General features: G+C 39.6%; 1 protein-coding gene across 1 annotated transcript in view; it reads left to right on the top strand.

Moving 5' to 3' along the window:
* The first annotated feature begins 653 nt into the window (after positions 1 to 653).
* The window catches only part of cpne2 (copine II), a 63,435-nt gene continuing 43,974 nt past the window's right edge, over positions 654 to 20,114 (top strand). The window contains exon 1 of the mRNA XM_004913481.4: positions 654 to 1,060. The gene's annotated coding sequence lies outside the window, so the exon portion shown is untranslated. The remainder of the gene's footprint in view (positions 1,061 to 20,114) is intronic.

Genomic DNA, 20,114 nt, shown 5'->3' with positions numbered 1-20,114 from the left:
GAGTTAGGAATTTGGTGATTATTAAAGGGATGCAAACCCAAAAATAATGTTTGCCTAATGAAAGTTCATAATTCTAAGCAACTTTCAAATATATATGAACCAAGGGTGGCACGCGGCTACATCACTTGCCTGGGGTGCACAGAAAAAGATCTAAATACTGCAAAAAAGACCAGCAACATGAAGATATTTTGTAAACAATCAAAAAGTGTATTTAAAATAGCATGCACAGGCAATGTTCATGGGGAGCTTCTCAAGGCATATATGACTGTTCTTCTGCCCTGGCAGTTATAAATATGAGAGGACCTGAATTAAATCATACATAATAAAAACTAATTGGAATGATATGTTTGGATACCTGGGATGGAGAGAAGTACAGACAAAGGAGGGTAACAGGAGTATGCAGGTGAGTGAGGGATGAAAAGGAGCCAAGCTTGACAAGGGGAGCAGAATAAAAATGTACATGTTGGTGGGCAGAACTAGGAAAAATGGGGCACATGCATTGGAGATAAGTGATGAGCAAAAGCAGGTAGATCAGTGCAAGTATCACCTGCAGGAGGGAAAGGGTAGAGCTTGAGGTAGGAATATAACAGGCAATAGAGTAGATAAAGCGGCTGGAAAGGGAAGGTTGAGGGTGCTGCTAGAGGTAGGAAAGGGATCCAATTAAGACGTGCACATAGTAAGCCATAGGATATCGAGTTGATCCTGAGGATGAAGTGGTACCAAGAAGAAAGAGCGAGATGAGGAAGCGCCAGAGCAAAGTAGGAAGGAGTCACAGAGAAGTGACAGCGCAAACAGGGCAGTTGGCGCCACTTCGGGTTATGAGCAAATAAACGCTTTCCTATTCCCACCCAGAAGGGAGGAGACAGCTGCTCAGGCTACGCGGGACAGGGGCAGAGAGACAGTCCAGAGAGACTGCAGGATAACGCCCACGGCAGCCCGGAGATATCGCTGAGCGCACAAGTAGCTGCCGAGGAGAAAGAAGGATCTGCGATCCTGGTGTGTGGAGCCCGGGGCGGTGTCGCACATGGCAGCACTCGGGGAAGCACTGTGATATCGAGCGGTGAGTAGTGGCTACTAGGCTTTGCGCTGTGCCCTAACCTGGCTCTCACACCCTACAGAATCGTGCTTTGTACGTATCGTCAGCTCACTACTCGGATCTGTGTGCTGCTCCCTAAGTGGGGGTGTTGGTACATACTCAGCTGCATGTACACTGTGCGATACCGAGCTTCTGTCGCTGTGGAACTGCACTCTGCGCACACTGCGCTCTACTCACTGCTTTTAGCGAGCGAGGGCTATGTTGTACTTTAAGCGATAAGTGACCTGAAGGGGTTAGAGCTGCTACTTCTTGTGTATTTATAACCAAATCACCGGGGTGTTAATGGCCAAGGCAAAGTCTCCATAGAAAGTGTCCGTGCGACTTTTCCCAGTGACGCATATGTGGGAGATGACACGGTCTGACGCACCGGTATTCTGGTGTTTAACCAAAGGCTGCCCGGTCGTTCTCATCTTATAGACTTTAATGTAGTTTCCGTTTCCCTTGCCTCTTCTTCCCCCGGGCATTTCGCTTTGTGTGCAGCACGGATACCCGCTCTAGGCTGCGGCCCCGCCGGTCCTGCTGGACTAATCCATCCTTTGGGTTTGTGGAGCTCTAATGAGCAACAGTTGGAAGGCTACAACTTGAAAATCAGGCAAGTACCTAAAAACAGTGCAGTGTGCCAAGCTCAGTACCCGGGGAGATTGGCAAACTGCTGAGATCTTGGAAGGACTCCATCTTATATATGAACTTTTGCCCAAAACGTGTTTTTAGCACAAGCTGTCAGTATCATCTGAAGTGTAGAGGGAAAGTGACAACTAGTTAGCATCTATGTCTGAATCTCTTTTATTTCTGTGGTGTGGTGTTTATTAACCAAATCACAAGAGAAAGAAATGTGGGTTGTGACACACAATGTCATATGTTGATACACTGTAGATTCTATAATCAATGGTCTCTTGTTTTTTTGTGGAAAAGCAGCCATTTCAATAGGTAATTTCTGAACTATATTTAACAGAATTAAATGGCATATAATATTGTCATAATTCCTCCTCTGTGTGTCACTTCTTGTATCCCCAGCCCCAGTGGCTGCTCTTTATTATATAATTCTACTTCCTTTTATCTGTTAATGGTACAGATTAATATCGCCTATCAAACAACTTTGTATTGCTGTTCCAGACCAGAAAGTCAGGCATATTGTGGCTTCATCTATTAAAGGAACAGTAACACTAAAAAATAAAAATGTTTTAAAATAATTAAAATATAATGTACTGTTGCCCTGCACTGGTTAAAGTTGCGTGTTTGCTTCAGAAAGACTACTATAGTTAATAGAAATAGCTGCTGTGTAGCCATGGGGGCAGCCATTTAAACTGAAAAAAGGAGAAAAGGCACAGGTTACATAAGAAGATAACAGATAACTGTGTAGAATACAATGGGAATCTGCTACTTATCTGTTATCTGCTTAGTAACCTGTGCCTTTTCTCCTTTTTTCAATTTAAATGGCTGCCCCCATGGCTACACAGCAGGGTATTTATATAAACTGTAGTAGTGTTTATGAAGCAAACACACAACTTTTACCAGTGCAGAGCAATAGTATATAATATATTAATTATTTTTATACACTTTCATTTTTTGGTGTTACTGTTCCTTTAAGTTAAACAGCAAGAGAAATTTATTTAGCTCTAAATGAAAATATTTTGGGTAATATTTTAAAGGCCAGCTTTGTTTTAAGTAGGATTTACTGTCAATGCATATATCCTATTTATAAATAGGTTTATCATCTTTTATCCAGTAAAAGCTGTGTTATCATGGTACCCCATCTTATTCATAAACAATATTTGAGACTATTATAAGAGAGAAATTTACCTTAAGTTTGCCTATAAGAATGTTGTAATTGTAAGTTGCTTTAGCAGCTTTTTGGAGATTGTCTTTATATACTTTTTTAATGGTAAAATATACCCCATTTTTGACACGACCTTATTCACTTGGGCTGATGTAGACAAGATGCATAAACACTTTTCTGAACTTCCAGAAATAAATCTAAATTTAGTTTTTTACACAGACATGTCTGTCTCTGTTCTCAGATGGATTCTGGGACTTGAAGTTCCTCTGCTGTCCAGAGAATCAGTGCACCACCCACGATGAAAAGCAGAGGAAGTTAAGTCCCACAATCCCTCACTTCACAATGAAGGAAGCTAAGGGAGGTATTGCATTACAACCGTGAGCCTAAGGAATGCTGGGAAATGATTTATCATGGTTTACTTTCAACTTGTGAAATCAGGCATGTTTGTGTAAAAAAAAAAAATACTTATATTTTATTTTTTTTGGAAGTCCTGCGTTTAACAGGTGTTGTAACAATAAAGAAAGCAGATCCCACAATCGCGCCTGGACGTTGGGTCTGCTTCCTCTATTTTTGCTTATAAATCCCTGCTTCTTGCCAGCTCTGAGGTATAAGAGTAGGGATTTATATGCAGCAATGAAGGAAGCAGACCCCACGCTCAGTCCTGTGGGGTCAAATTTCTCTAAATCTTCACTTGTCTCAAGTGGGCAGGGGGACACTCTGAAGAAGAATTGGATCTCTCTCCAACTTGTCATTAAAGAATGTTTTGGAGTGACCATGGTGTATTGAAACACATTGCAGAGGCTTTTTATTGTTAAGGATATTTATTATGATCTATTTCTTTGCTGGCCCTCTTCTATTCACCTTTCACTAGTTATTAGGGTCTATAACTTAGCAATTACCACAAAAAGAAAAAAAAATAACAATTAAATAGTTTTAATTCATAATTCAAGCAGAAATCGGTTGCACTACAATCCTACCCATAAACAAAAATATGTACTGTAAATATTCTCTGTGCACAGAATGATTCCTCATATTTTATAGACAAAAATGAGATGTTAGGCATCCCTTATTTAATTTTCCATAAAGGGTATACAAGACTTTCTTAAACTTAAGAAAACAATGCATTGTTTTTCAGACCTTTATTCAGAATAATTTTATTTTCACTTTCTCATTGGCTCAGTTGCTCAATAGGAGTGATCAAATACTCACACTCACAATATATGTTTGTTCCTCTAATGGAAGGGGTGGGGATTGGTACACAGGGCAGTCTCTCATTCAGATCAGGCATCAAGCAAACACATTACAGAATGCTTTAGGACTCCAGCTTAAAAAAAACATTTGTCCTTGTAACAAACTTCAGTTACAGGCATGCTATTGTGTATGAATAATGTTTATATGCTACTAGTGCTTTCATTAGACAGTACTGAATTTATACTTATTAATACCTTACTATGTCTTTTAATCATTGTGAGCCTACCCTTGCTGTATATAATATTGTCTCTTAACCTCAATCTTGGCACCTGAGAGCAATGGTGTGTTGTTTTTGCTGATGTACTGATAGCACAGCTAAAAAGTGAGTTAATCACCTTATCTGTATTTATTACTTCTCCAAGTTTCTTTTCTTGTGCTTTTTTCAATTATTTCCTTTTATATTTGAAATAATTACATTTTGGACTGGAGTCTGAAATGCACTTCGGTTTTCTTTGCATTTTTGCATTGCATATTTTAGTGTCATAGATGATCTATTAAGAAAGCAAGCTTTACTTTCTATACTTTTATTCACTTGTGCTTTATTTTATTGCTCAATCAAAGCATTTAAATAACTTTATACAATCTTTTTTATTTCCATATAGGTAAAGATATTAATAAGGGACATTTTCTATAATGTTTCCATTGATGGTTTCTTATTGCAAATATTTATAAATCATCCCTTAATGTCATGCTGATGCCATAGTTATCTTATGCCTTTTTTCGCATATTTTTTTTTTACAAAGACCGAAAAAAAAAAATCTCCCTTTTCAGTGATGACCTCGTGACATTTGTGATGTGAACATGGACGGTCTAACAATCTTCTGTTGCTTAGTAACTGTGGCTCACATTCTGTGGACATTGTGCCTTTTCTTATTCATTTGCTGTGTGTTTTCTGCATTGAAAAAAAATCTGTATGTAAATGAAATACACTTTCATTTAACCAGTCATTAAAAACATCCAGTTGCTTTATAGAATTACACTGCCTGTAGTACAGTTTCTTCACAAACCTTTTCATTTACTTGGAAAATAAAGGTAAATGAAGCTTTCTATATATAGAACTAGCAGACATAAACCGGTGTAGACAGTTCAAGAAGGCATTTTGTGCAGACCCTAGTCTCCTTTTAGTATAGGCGTGGTTGTTTTCACATGTCTTTGGGAAAACATTGGGAACAGTAGCATCTTTCATGCCCTTAAACACAACTTTGAATGCCCCTGCTAAGCATTCCCATACCAGGAATAGACTGTGTTCCACTCCACACTGCTGGTTTTGTTCATGACTAGGGACATACAATGTCTGTTATTCTGGGCTAAATATTCATATATGGGAACTGACCTTTTTGGTGCACTTGAGCCATGTGATTTCTGTGCGTAAAATCATGTTAGACATGAGTGAGTGCATTTGCACATGTGTGGGTGCAATTAAAGGTGTGTGGGAGTGTATGTACAAATGTCACACATTGCACTGTGACAGATTGGAAATGGTTTGAGCATGTGGACTTGAAAAACAATATTAATGGGTCTCTAGAATAGTAGTTTCTTTTCAGACTGGGTCTGCCATACTGTCAGCAGAATATTCCATCTACTGGACCCTCAGTCCCTCACTATAAATTCTGGACCCCAGTACCTTAGACAGGCAGTGCAATTGTTATAGCCCCCTACAGCACATTATATTTCCAAAACTTTGAGTGCCCGCTGTCTGCCAGTGTGACATCCTGTCTGGAGTTAAACCAGGGACCTGCATGTTGCTGTGCAGGCCATTATACCATTACTCTACAGTGGCTTGCAAAAGTATTCGGCCCCCTTGAGCTTTTCCACATTTTGTCACATTACAGCCACAAACATGAATCAATTTTATTTGAATTCCACGTGAAAGACCAATACAAAGTGGTGTACATGTGAGAAGTGGAACGAAAATCATACATGATTCCAAACATTTTTAACAAATAAATAACTGCAAAGTGGGGTGTGCGTAATTATTCAGCCCCCTTTGGTCTGAGTGCAGTCATTTGCCCATAGACATTGCCTGATGAGTGCTAATGACTAAATAGAGTGCACCTGTGTGTAATCTAATGTCAGTACAAATACAGCTGCTCTGTGACGGCCTCAGAGGTTGTCTAAGAGAATATTGGGAGCAACAACACCATGAAGTCCAAAGAACACCCCAGACAGGTCAGGGATAAAGTTATTGAGAAATTTAAAGCAGGCTTAGGCTACAAAAAGATTTCCAAAGCCTTGAACATCCCACGGAGCAATGTTCAAACGATCATTCAGAAATGGAAGGAACATGGCACAACTGTAAACCTACCAAGACAAGGCTGTCCACCTAAACTCACAGGCCGAACAAGGAGAGCGCTGATCAGAAATGCAGCCAAGAGGCCCATGGTGACTCTGGACGAGCTGCAGAGATCTACAGCTCAGGTGGGGGAATCTGTCCATAGGACAACTATTAGTTGTGCACTGCACAAAGTTGGCCTTTATGGAAGAGTGGCAAGAAGAAAGCCATTGTTAACAGAAAACCATAAGAAGTCCAGTTTGCAGTTTGCCACAAGCCATGTGGGGGACACAGCAAACATGTGGAAGAAGGTGCTCTGGTCAGATGAGACCAAAATGGAACTTTTTGGCCAAAATGCAAAACGCTATGTGTGGCGGAAAACTAACACTGCACATCACTCTGAACACACCATCCCCACTGTCAAATATGGTGGTGGCAGCATCATGCTCTGGGGGTGCTTCTCTTCAGCAGGGACAGGGAAGCTGCTCAAAGTTGATGGGAAGATGGATGGAGCCAAATACAGGGCAATCTTGGAAGAAAACCTCTTGGAGTCTGCAAAAGACTTGAGACTGGGGCGGAGGTTCACCTTCCAGCAGGACAACAACCCTAAACATAAAGCCAGGGCAACAATGGAATGGTTTAAAACAAAACATATCTATGTGTTAGAATGGCCCAGTCAAAGTCCAGATCTAAATCCAATGGAGAATCTGTGGCAAGATCTGAAAACTGCTGTTCACAAATGCTGTCCATCTAATCTGACTGAGCTGGAGCTGTTTTGCAAAGAAGAATGGGCAAGGATTTCAGTCTCTAGATGTGCAAAGCTGGTAGAGACATACCCTAAAAGCCTGGCAGCTGTAATTGCAGCAAAAGGTGGTTCTGCAAAGTATTGACTCAGGGGGCAACCAAAATATTCTAACTTGTCCAATTGACTAAACAACTTTAGTCGTTTGGTAATTTGGAGCCCACGCACGGTTAGAAAATCGTACTAAATGTAATTGTCACCTATGTAAGAGAATTGTCGCCTGTGGCAAAAAAAAGTATGCATATTTTTTTGACTTTCACTTCGAAGAAAAATGATGCACGCAATCATTTTTTTCCTAGTGGAACATTTTTGCCATTTCCGCAGTTTCGCCAATCTTTTGAAAGATTCACAAAATTTTCGGCAAAGCAAAACGGGACAGATTCGCTCATGCCTACTGTATACGTCTCACAAAAAGTGAGCCTGGATAGTTAGGTAGAGAAAATATATATTTAATTGCTGTTACTGTAAAGCTTTATTCTTTAATTATCTGTTAAAAACACTGGTTCTGGAATCACCATGTCGCTATAATAATCTGGAGATAATAGTAATACACAGAAAACTTCACTAAAACTTTAGTTTGCCACATATATTATGTAAAATATTAACAGATGAGCATTGCAGAGCTGCATTCTGAACATAAAGAGTGCTGTACAAATCACTGCTAAATATAGCATATCCAGCTGTACTCCCAGATCTCATGTTTATAGCACATGCTCTTATCTGACCTAAAACCAAGAAGTCACCCAATATCCTATTTTCAAGTCTTATTAAATGGAAGATATACATTATTTGTTGCAAAAGCTTTTTTAAAATTTTATTTTACTTCAAGGGGAATTATAGTACTCTTGGGTAGAATAATGCTTTGCCTTTTTATTTGTAGTGGACTGCATTGCCATGTTTTATGCTGTACCAGAACAACAGTGTTTATTTTTTTTACCTGTAAATGGTGCTGTTCTACTAATCTCAGTGCAAAATGCCTGTGAGCAAATCTGTACATGTAGATAGTACCCGCTGTTATTACTATTTAGACAACAATGTAATTGTATATAGTTTCCTTTAGAGTTAGTATCCTTACTTATATTGGACAGGGGCAGTGGCATTCCAAGACAATTGTTCTTTATTCTTTTTTTGTGTTTTTTTAGTTATATACAGTTAAAGCATAGCTTTCTGTCTGGGAATATTACCTGTTATTTGGTTGTTAGGCTTAATTAGTAACAACAATGGATGTCAGAATGGATTCAGTTTAGGATTGGGGCAAGATTTGGCCTTTTTCAGCACAAATCCACATATTTACATACTTACATAGGGTTTAAAAAAGACTAGAGTCCAGCACACACAAACCTATACTGACCTATTTATACACTCACATACATAAACCTTATATACCAACATCAATACTAACTGTAGATTTTAGTATCACAATAGCCTTGGATACTATGCTTGTTCAAGAACTCATCCAGGCCCCTCTTAAAGAAATAAAATCTGCCATCACATCATCACTAGGAAGGGCATTCCACAACCTTACTGCCCTCACCGTGAAAAACCACAGACGCTGCTTTAAATGAAAACTCTGTTCCTCTGATCTAAAGGGGTGGCCTTTGATGCATTGATCGTTTTTATGGGAAAAAAGAACATCCCCTATCTGCCTATAATCTCCTCTAATGTTCTTATACAGAGTTATCATGTCCCCTCGCAAGCGCCTTTTTTCGAGAGAGAACAACCCCGACCATGACAGTCTAACCCAGTGGTTCTCAACCTTCCTAATGCCGCAACCCTTTAATACAGTTCCTCATGTTGTGGTGACCCCCAACCTTAAAATTATTCCTAAGACCATCAGAAATATGTGTTTTCCTAAGGTCTTAGGCTACCCCTGTGAAAGGGTCATTCGACCCCCAAAGGGGTCCCGACCCACAGGTTGAGAACCGCGGGTCTAACCTCATAGTTTAAATCTTCCATCCCCTTTACCAGTTGATTTGCACGTCTCTGCACTCAAGCCAGCTCATTAATATCCTTGTGCGCGCATTTCTCTTAAGCAGATCCAAATCAGAGTTTGCATATGCAAATTAGGATTTCGTTTGGCTGAATCTTTTATGAATTCGTACCCGGGGTTCAGCCAAATCCAAAAATACTGAATTTGGTGCATGTATGTATGTATACTGCTTATTACATAATCTTGAATGAGATAAATGTGTGTAAAAAAAAAAATAAGTAATTGAGATTAAGAAACATTAATTTTAGTAATGAAATGCTTTAGTTGAATATTGAACGTTAAATGTGTATTGTATGTGTATTACTCCTTATCCTCCTGTTGCCTAGTGACCATAGAGGTGTATGGCCCCTTTAGCACTCATTGCTCATATGGCTTTTAAAAAATGAGTGAGCAGTTTACAAAGGAAAATATTTTTTTATGGGGAAATGCTGACTTCTTCCACTTATGAATCAGCCACAAAGCTCCCAAACTCACTGTATGCATTGGCTAACTGGATGTTCTGACTTAAAAACCAACTGTAATCCTTTGTGATCCCAAAACCTTTTGTCAAAACTAGCACAGGGTATCCCATGAGTAGTGATAACAAGTGGTTTCCCTATAGGAGCATATGTATATACGGAGAAACCTTAGGTTTTGATATGGGGTTGATAAATATTATTATAATTATTAGTCATATAGCACTTTACAAAGTGAGAGATATAAATATAAGACATAACAGATTTCTTTTATATATATATATATATATAAATAAATAAGAAGGGGATGACGGCATTCACAGGAATTTTCATACTGGAGACATCAGATGGAGTGTAAAAAGTGAGGTTTTTATTTTGTCCGACGTTTCAGATCCCACTGGAACTTTCATTAGGGACAACAATCAGGGAAAGTTCCAGTGGGAACTGAAACGTCGGATTTTATTTTTTTTTAATTATTATATTATTATTATTAGTAGTAGTATTATTGTATATTATAATATATATATTCATATATATAAATTTCATCAGTTTCAGTGCATGGTTACAGTTGCAAAATGTTAATAGAGAAAGGGTTCTGCACCCAAGAGCTTACAATCTAAAAGTGGATTTAATAACATACTTAATAAATTGCACTGGTGCAGTTGCCTCTAGCAACCAATCAGGAATTAGATCAGCCACCTACCTACAAGTTAGAAAATACAAACAAAGAACCAATTGGTTGCTAAGGGCAACTGAATTGGTATAATATGCATCCTGTCTTAGTAGATCAAACACATAGCATTTGGTTGCTATTTAGCATTCAGTGATTAAGACAACAGAACTTAAAGCCAGAAAAACCATTTAGCTTTCTGGAATAACCATTTTTCTATCAACTTTTAAATCTAAATTCCAGCTGATGCATATTTTATACACCGAAAAACAGTCGTATGCTAAACCAGTACAAGATGCAGGTACTTCCCTTGATTATCCTTAGTAGGTAGAACATACATTTTAGTGGTATGTGATGGTCAAGCACGCAGTGATGGGAGAGTGGAGCAAGGGGTAATCAAGCAACAGAAATGTAATTATCCCATCAGGCATAATATCATGTTTTCCTTCCTAAACTAAGCAAGCTACTAGTTGCTTGATTAGATTTGGCATCTACTGGGTCTACCCAAGCCTTTTCCTATGTGTGGCAGTGCTGGACAATGAGTGGTGTCTTTGAAGTGATGAGTTAAGCACAAAATGATCTAAAGATAGTTTCAAGGTTAAAGTAGATGAAAGATGGTCACATATATTTGGGGATGGAGATATCTTAACTGGCATTGGGGAAACTGTGTCTTTGACATGCTGAGCTTGAAGCCTGTACATGTAAAATACAGCTCTTATGACTGAGATAAGGAGCGCGGAACAGCAAGGTGCTGATTATCATGGAAATTCATACAAGTCACCTGATGCAAGACCCATGTTTCCCTGTGTTCATTGTGTTTGTCCTTTAAATAATGTACATTGGGCGAGGGGATAGCTATGATCTGTACTACATTACTTGGTCCACAGGACCACTTCCTCTGTAGTTACGCCCCTGCATACATGATTCTTCTTATTGCAAAGAAATCATGATAGTCTGCCTCTCACTCACTGGAACCATTTCCCAACCCCTGACCAATAGGAACCATTCTTACAGCATCATTTAACCCCCTCCTCATCTTGTTATTTTGTAAAGTGATAGGAAAAACAAGTCTTAATTGTGTTTCCTATGTTTTTCAGAGAATCTATGCACAAGCCGCAATGGAACAAAATGGGGGGGGGGGGGTATTACACTGTTGGCAAAGGCAGATACCCCAACTCTTTTTACCTGTGAACCACATTCAAATGTGAAAAGAGCTGGCAAGCAACACTAGCACCTGGGGGTGTCAAAAAGTGCTGTAATCGGCTATTTGGTAGCCCCTATGTGGACTGGCAGCCGACAGGATGTTCTGTTTGGGCAGTACAGGTAGGGGACCTGTTATCCAGAATGAATGGGACCTGGGGTTTTCTGGATAAGGATCTTTCTGTAATTTGGATCTCCATAACTTAAGTCTGCTAAAAATCATTTAAATGTTAAATTGAAATACTGAATAAACCCAATAGGCTTGTTTTGCCTCCAATAATGATTAGTTATATCTCAGTTGGGATCAAGTACAATGTTCTGTTTTATTAATACAGAGAAAAAGGAAATCATTTTTAAAAATTTGAATTATTTGCTTATAATAGAGTCAATGGTAGATGGCCTTTCCGTAATTCGGAAGTTTCTGGATAACGGCTTTCTGGATAAGGGATCCCATAGCTGTACGCCTGCTTTTTATGCAACCAAATCTTTCCTCCAAGCCAGAAATTCTAAAATAAGCACCTGCTTTAAGGCCACTGGGAGCAACATCGAAGGGGTTGGTGACATGTTGCTCAAGAGCAACTGGTTGGGGATAGCTGGCCTAGGGGGTGTGGGGAATTGGTCCCAGCGATCACAGTAAAACATATGTTTTCTATGAAATTAGGTATGTCTGCTGTCTCTGCACCAGCAGAACCAAATTTTTATTTTTAAAAATGAAAATTCAGCTTTTAAAGTTACCAAGGCAGCTTTTTGCCACCCCGGGTAACTGACTGCTCCCTTCCACCTGAGGTAAGGTTCTCACTTAAAGCCCTGAATGTGGTGCCTTTTTTGTTCATTATTTGATTTGGCAGAGTTTCTGGACATACAGATCTAGGGGCCCATTTACTAATGCCTGATGCAGGCATTAATGACCCCACGAGTATCCACTACACATATTGCTTATGCTAGGAACTGATGCAAGTCAGCTGCACACTTGTACAGTGTGCAGGTTTTTTATATTAGATTCCTAAAATATCACCATTATGTTATACTGTCTCAGACTGGGTAATAATACAATGAAGTCAAAGAGACTTCGGCTTGGCCCGCACCTGACCAGGAGGATTTTTGGTCTTCATTTAATCAGAGGATGAATATCTGCCTGGTGTGGCTCTAGCCTAAATGCTGTGTGATGGGGTTATATTGTAACTTTTTCAAGTTAATGCCACTTATTATGCCAGAATTCTGCACTCAGCTACACATTTCCATAAAATTGTGCAGCTGTCATTGTAAATGGCACACTGTGGTTTTCAAAGCAGCAGTAGTGCTTTTCCCTGCAATATTCTGACAAACCTTTATAGATATGCAATGTAGTATTGAGAAAGCAAAGAAGTATGGCAGCTTCCACTGTCATTTATAAAAGCAAAGAAAAGGGAAGAAATGTGCTGCACAAACAATATGATAGGGCAACTATTGGAAAATATATGATGAACACAACTTATCAACAGGACATATTTTCTCTTTAACACTTTTTACTAATGTGCCAGGCAAATGTATCATCATTTTTTAGGAATAAATCAAAGTACATATGGTAAATTTTGTTGGAGTTGGAGAAACGAAGCATTTGTAATTTTGTTGTAATTTGCTTTGCTGCCAGAGTAAACATCAGAAAATGGTTCAAAATAAGACAGTTGTTTTGATCCTAATCTAAATTTGACATCCTAGAGAAGCAATGATCTATTAAATAAGACAAACAGTCTTTTCTGTGACATTTCCAAACGCTCTTTGTCATGTTGTGTGTGTTTATCTGGGAAGTCTTTCTCTCTTTGTACCGAAAATTATTGTGAAGCTGCCATGGCAACAGAACATGACCTGTCCTGGCTCCAGTCGAGGCTGCCATACCTGCTTCTATACATTGAACCTGTCCTGGAGAGAAAGCGCACACATCTGCGACACTGACAAGTCAAACAGAAAGCAGCTCTGTAGGTCACTGACAACTGCTAAATATAACTGCCTGCTATCTGATCCATCTTTGCTAATAATTATACTGCATGTTAAGTAATGCCCTATCTAGCACTTAATGGAAGCTCAGCAACCATGTCCAAACATGATAGTATATATTTCCTAACTCGCCATATCTGAGAGCCCCCAGTATAGTGGCCACCAGTATTTATACTGCATGGGAATGGGGTACAGTGAGATACTTCATGTAATAAATACCTTATTATGGGGCATCTTTTCATCTTCATCATATTACACCTCTTTTTGCAGGGGTTTGCTGAATAGAAAGATTTAGATATAAATTGATATTCATTTTCCATATTTCTATTTGCACTTAGCTTTAGCTTTGCTTAAGTAGGATTTCCACAAGCTCCTAACCACCATATTGTGTTTATTCCTATACGAAAAGCCAAGATGGTTTCAACAGTGTGTCAAATAACATGGGGCAATATATGGCAATCCACAGTTAAAGCAACATTACAGCTATGTTGTACTCTGTATAGATACAGTAAGTCTATGCCAGCATAGATGTTCCACTGTACTGATCAGATCTGTGCTGGAAAATGTAAGGGCGACACACTTTAATGAATACAAACACAATAGGGTATATTTACTAATGGAAAAGTTTAAATTTAGTGTATTATCACCAAAAATACAAATTTGCCAGCAATTTAGCAATTTACTAAAACTCTACATCCCTATTCCCTTATTGTCTATAAAGATTCTCATTCATCCAAGTCATAATATACAGTATCTACTAGAATTAAGTCTAAAACAACTGGACCTTTCTGAGTTGTTTTTTTTTTTCTTCTTGATAACGTTTCACCACTCATCCGAGTGGCTTCTTCAGTTCAAATGACTGGTAGGGAATTCCCCAGCTTTTAAACCCTTGAGGGTAGTACAGTCACAGGCATGCAATCATAATGGTTCCATTGAACTTATTCAGTTAGGTGTTGGCTGAAACTGACAGGTATAAGAAGGTATGATCCAGTCACAATGGTACCATGATTCTTATTGATGCAGGTGTTAATCCTTCATGACTGGAAGTGTGAACTGTTGTGAAACCGCCGGGGTAAGGATGTCAAAGCAGCATTGCGGCAGTGTTCTTGTTGTCAGCTGTTATGGGATTGGAGGTAACTTGTCTAACAAGTTAAGTCTGTATTTTCAGACTAAATGGTTGCATTTGGTTTGTTCAGGTTAAATCCTTTCTGTGAAGACATGTTTGAAATGAAAAAATAGAAGTGACGTAGAGCTGATATATTTATTGCCTTTTTACATTTATTTGTAACCCTATAGAGCATTCTTTTTCCAAATGGCTGAGGTCAGGGTAAATATGATATGAACGTGAGGCCTGAATAACAACAGCAAAAGGAAAAACAAAACCTATTTACGTAACCTGGGTCAACTGCAGTGGCATCTCTTCCTCCTTCCAAGCTGCACCAACAGTGTGCCTTAATACAAATCTAAGTGCTGTTCCTCATAATAACAGGCAACTGGACTGGTGGCTGCCCCACTTTCTGTTCAGCAGTTGCCTCCATACAGCCTAAAAGAGAAAGTAGGCAGCCACTAACCCTGCTGCCCTACCTCTGTAATAATGAAGTAAAAGGAAATGTTGTCATATTTGGGCATATTGTGATGCAATGCTGGGGAGCAACTCAGGTTATGTAAAGGCTTTTTTTTAGCTGCTCTAAAGTGCGAGCATAGATTATAGAGTTTAGAATCAGAACATTCAATAATTTATTTTTGGCTAATGGTGGCCTGTGCTTCCATTTAACAAATGTCTAGACCAGTACTGTTCAGTAGTCCATGAATTGGTCTGGTTATCCACTATACCACTATTTTGTGGATTTTGTGAATTTGAAAAGAAATTAGGGATGCACCAATTCCAGGATTCTATTTGGAATTCTGCCTTTTTCTGCAGGATTCAGATTTGCCCAAATCCATAAAATCATGTGACTTTTTGTCACATAAACACGGAAGTTGAAATTTTTTCGCCATACGCTGCGCATGCAGTTCTTTTGGTTGTTGGGTAACTTGATTTGCATATACAAATTAAGATTCAGATTCTGTTTAGTATTTGCCTGAATCTTTCATGAAGGATTTGTGGTTTGCCCATATCCCAAAATAGTGGATTTGGTGCGTCCCTAAAAGAAATGAGGGCTGATTCACTAAGGTGCGTTAAAACGAGCGCTATTTATAGCATGCGTCTTATTTTTCGCGTCTTAATGCACGATTCACTAATAGGATATTTGCGTTAATTTAGACGCGATGCTGTTTGCGTTATTAAAGTCGCGAAGACTATTTTCGTGAGGTATTTGACGCAATGCGCGCTACTTAAGGCAGCGTGCTACTTGCCGCGTGTGCTACTTTTCGCGTGCACGCCATATTAGCTATACACACCCTTACGTTCGTAAAACTACTTTTTGTGAAAATGACCATTTCCCTGCAAACTGGAGGCTGCATCACTCTAGGGCCAACACATACTTGAATAAATCCCACTGCAAAGTCCATATTGTGTTGCCAAAAGCTCATGAACTGTACTTTTCTATAATTACCGCCTGCCCCAAGTAGGTGTTATTTTTCGCATTGACTAATGCGATATTTAGCGCGTCTAAGTGTTTGTGAATCATGCGTTAGTATTATTTCTGCGTGCTAATTAATGCAATGCGGTAAAATTAACGCATGCAGTTGCGCGCTAATTAACACACGCGATATGCGACTTAATCCATGCGATAATACTTAAGCAAATAGCACGTTTTTTTCCGCGTCTATTTTAACACAAAAAAGCATGCAATAAGCGTTATCGCACTTTAATGAATCAACCCTATGATGTCATATAATGCATTATGGGAGCTCTTGGATAGCCATATCTGGCCCATGGGCCTCTAGTTGGATATTCCCCATGCTATAAAGCAGTGCTGTCCAACTTCTGCGGTGCCGAGGGCCAGAATTTCTCTAGCATACATGGTGGAGGGCCGCTAATGGAAGCCAGTTTTGGCCACTCCCCTTTTTGAAACCACACCCACTTCAAACCACACCTATTTTATCACAATGGTGGTAGCACAGCAAAATCCCAAATGCTTGGTGCTTACTGTGGGGATATCAACCATCATTCATATGTGAAAGAATTATGTCATATTAAGATATACCCTTAAATTCCATATGCCTTCTCCTCCCCTGTGGATAGCAGAGCAACCCCCAGTACATAATTACACACCTTAGGGACCATTTAATGGCTATTTCCAACTGCTAACAAACTCCCACAAACCCCTGCCAGGTTCACCTCCCACAAGCAGCATAGGGCAAGCAGAGTATGGCACACACAGGCAGCACTCTGCCTTTCCTATGCTGTCTGTGTGTGCCATACTCTGCCTGCCCTACCCTGCCTGTGTGTACCATACCCTCCCTGCCCTATGTTGCCTTTGTGTGCCATACTCTGCCTACCCTATGCTCCCTGTGTTAGCCATACTCTGCCTGCCCTACCCTGCCTGTGTGTACCATACCCTCCCTGCCCTATGCTCCCTGTGTGTGCCATACACACAGGCAGCATAGTCCAGGCAGTACCTACATAGGTACCTACAGTACTGAGGTGTGAAGAAGTGAACAATGGGGGTGATTACAGCCTGAGCCTGAGGTGTGAACACTGCAGGGGGTGAACAATGCAGGTATTAAAAGGTGTGAAAAACACAGGGGATTACATGTTTAAACAATACAGAGGGATTACAGCCTGAATCTGAGGTGAGAACCATGCAGGGGGCCAGTTAATCTCAGTACTGATACCATTTAAAGCTTACTCAAAGGTAAGCCATCAAAGCAGCCAGACAAGTGGGGGGCCACACAGAGGGGGGTCACGGGCCACATGCGGCCCACGGGCCGCCAGTTGGACAGCACTGCTATAAAGAATGCCTCTTTAGCGACAAGCATTATAGACACCCTACTGTATTTTTAATTGCTATTATACAGAGAAAGAAGTCAGCCATGCTTTACATTTTGAAAAATTATTTTATGTGACATTTAAATTAAGTAAAAACTATTAAAAAGGGCATAATTACCTTTAACTGTAACAGTAGTACAGTCATTGCCTTATACCAAGCACACTTGTACCTGGAAAAATTGTCTTTTGTGCCAAGAACTGTTTGAGATAACTGAGAATGCATTCTTATATGATTACACCCCCCTCTCCCTGAAATGGACTGGCTCATCAGCTCATAATAAAATGCACAGAAATAGTGTGGATTACTCACTGTATGGAATCTAGCAGAATATGTTCTTTTTCTAAAGAACAAGCGCAAATGTCACACATATCGGTGCCACCAAAGTGGAAAGAGATTGTCTTGGCTGGTTTAGACAGGTAATGTTGAAGCAAGGTAGCCTGCTTTCCTTCATATCACTTCTGTGCAACCTTGTGCAAGTCTCTTTTGATTCTTTTCTCTTTTTATTTTGTTTTACCAAAACGTTTGTTTTATAAAGACGACCAGGTCTACTTCAGTTTATTCAAACACATCATGCCTAGCATCTGGACATTATCCGACTGTTATTATTAAACTTTAGAATTATGTAGTGTTGCTGAACTACAACCTCCACATTTACTACTGACAGGTATCATGCATTCACTATCTTTTCATTATAAATATGGCACTAAAGGGCTCTATCTATTAGAGACATGAGGTTTATTAGTGGCAGTCCCCTAGACATAATAAACTAATATGCCAATATGTTTTAATTACTGCCCAAAGTGCCCCTTTAAGTAGCAGCTTAAACTTTAGTAAATGCCCCTCTCACTACAGTTCTTCTGCATAGAAAAGCTGTACTCATCTCTCCACAAAGTCAGTCAGTGGGATGTTATTTGGGCTGTGAGCCTTACTTGAATAATGGTGATGTACTCTGCATTGGACATATTTGCCCTTTAATGATTTAGGGCTCTGAGCCCTTATGGTTTATTTTTTGCTTATGGTTGCTTTAATAATGTTATTTTCTGCAAAATTAATACTGTTAATACTAAAATTTCATGTGTCTGTTTCCTGTGCCTTAGCTAAGCCTTGTTATCATTTGCACTTTAACTGGTAAATCACTACCTGATACACTAGCTTTTTGACCACCTCCTGCCCCCCAGCAGAGATCAGTGGCTGTCAGTATTCTACTTGCCTATTACTGGCACTAATGGTATCAAATTAGAGACACCATGTGGGAAGCATATGGAGCAATAAATGGGGTTCTCCACTTAAAAAACACTGAAGTGTTTTTTTCAGTGGAGCTGGCACTGTATTTTTCAACCCAGAATTCTTACTGTTTTTGGAGTGAAAAGCACCAGTACCAGCATTGTGGTATGTTTCCCATTTCATTAAATGTGAGGTACCATTGGTGGTTCTGGGCACTCTTTCAACTGAAATATTCAGTTGGTGAATAGCCATAAGCCTTTTAATGCAAAAATACATATACAAATACATTTTTAAAGAAAGCAGTGGCTTGCAATGGCTTACGTAAGATGAAATCATCTGTGTTTATACACGGTTTATGACGATGATGAATTATTTGGTCATTCTGTTGCTTTTTACATTTTTCATGCTACTGCTGCACCCAAAAATGAAGGCTTAGTTTAGTGCAGGCATTAATTATTCCCCAAGAAACACTTATACCAAATCCTTCAGAAAATTACATATTATTGAAGTCTGTAGCATTTTCCATTGCATCATTTCTGTGCCTGTATGAACGGTGTCTGAGCAGTCTAAACCTAGCAGAGAATATTTTCTTTCACTTGGGAAAAATGTGCTCAGTTTTCGGCAGTCAGAGATCCCCAGAGATGGATGGTAAGTGCTACATACTTTGGCCTTGCAAAAGTAGGGCCAGTTAGGATAAGATGTGCTGTGAATTGATCCTGATGTGAGCTGTGAGACTGACATGTTCTGGATGGGTGAGTGATATCTGTATGGTGCTGTAGGCTCTAAAACTGCAGAGTATGTGCTGCTGATAGTGTATATTCTATACAGCAGTGGTACTGGCTTTAAAGCGGTGGTTCACCTTACATTAACTTTTAGCATGTTATAGAATGTCCTATTCCTAGCAACACTCCAATTGGTCTTGATTATTTATTTTTTTTTTATAGTTTTTGAATTATTTGCCTTTATCTTCTACATCAGTGCTGTCTTCTTCTGTGGTACAGAGGGACGGAATTTTTCTGGCCTCCGTGGTGGAGGGCCGATAATGAAAGCTAGTTTTGACCACTCCCCTTTTTAAAACCACACCCACTTGAAACCACACCCATGTTATTGCATTACCATAGCCATATTAATGGTGGTAGTACAGCAAAAACCTGCCATAATCTGCCTTCCCTACCCTGCCTGTGTTTGCCATAATCTGTCTTCCCTACCCTGCCTGTGTTTGCCTTACTCTGCCTGTGTGTGCCATACTCTGCCTTCCCTACCCCACCTGTGTGTGCCATACTCTGCCTGCCCTATGCTGCCTGTGTGTGCCATACTCTGCCTTCCCTACCCTGCCTGTGTGTGCTATACTCTGCCTTCCCTACCCTGCCTGTATGGCACACACAGGCAGCATAGGGCAGGCAGAGTATGGCACACACAGGCAGCATACAGTGACACAATGCTGGCATTGCTCCTACGGTCTGCACAA

The sequence above is a fragment of the Xenopus tropicalis genome, chromosome 4 (genome assembly GCF_000004195.4).
Source record: "Xenopus tropicalis strain Nigerian chromosome 4, UCB_Xtro_10.0, whole genome shotgun sequence".
Taxonomy (NCBI): domain Eukaryota; kingdom Metazoa; phylum Chordata; class Amphibia; order Anura; family Pipidae; genus Xenopus; species Xenopus tropicalis.
This window is presented reverse-complemented; position numbering and strand designations above follow the sequence as displayed.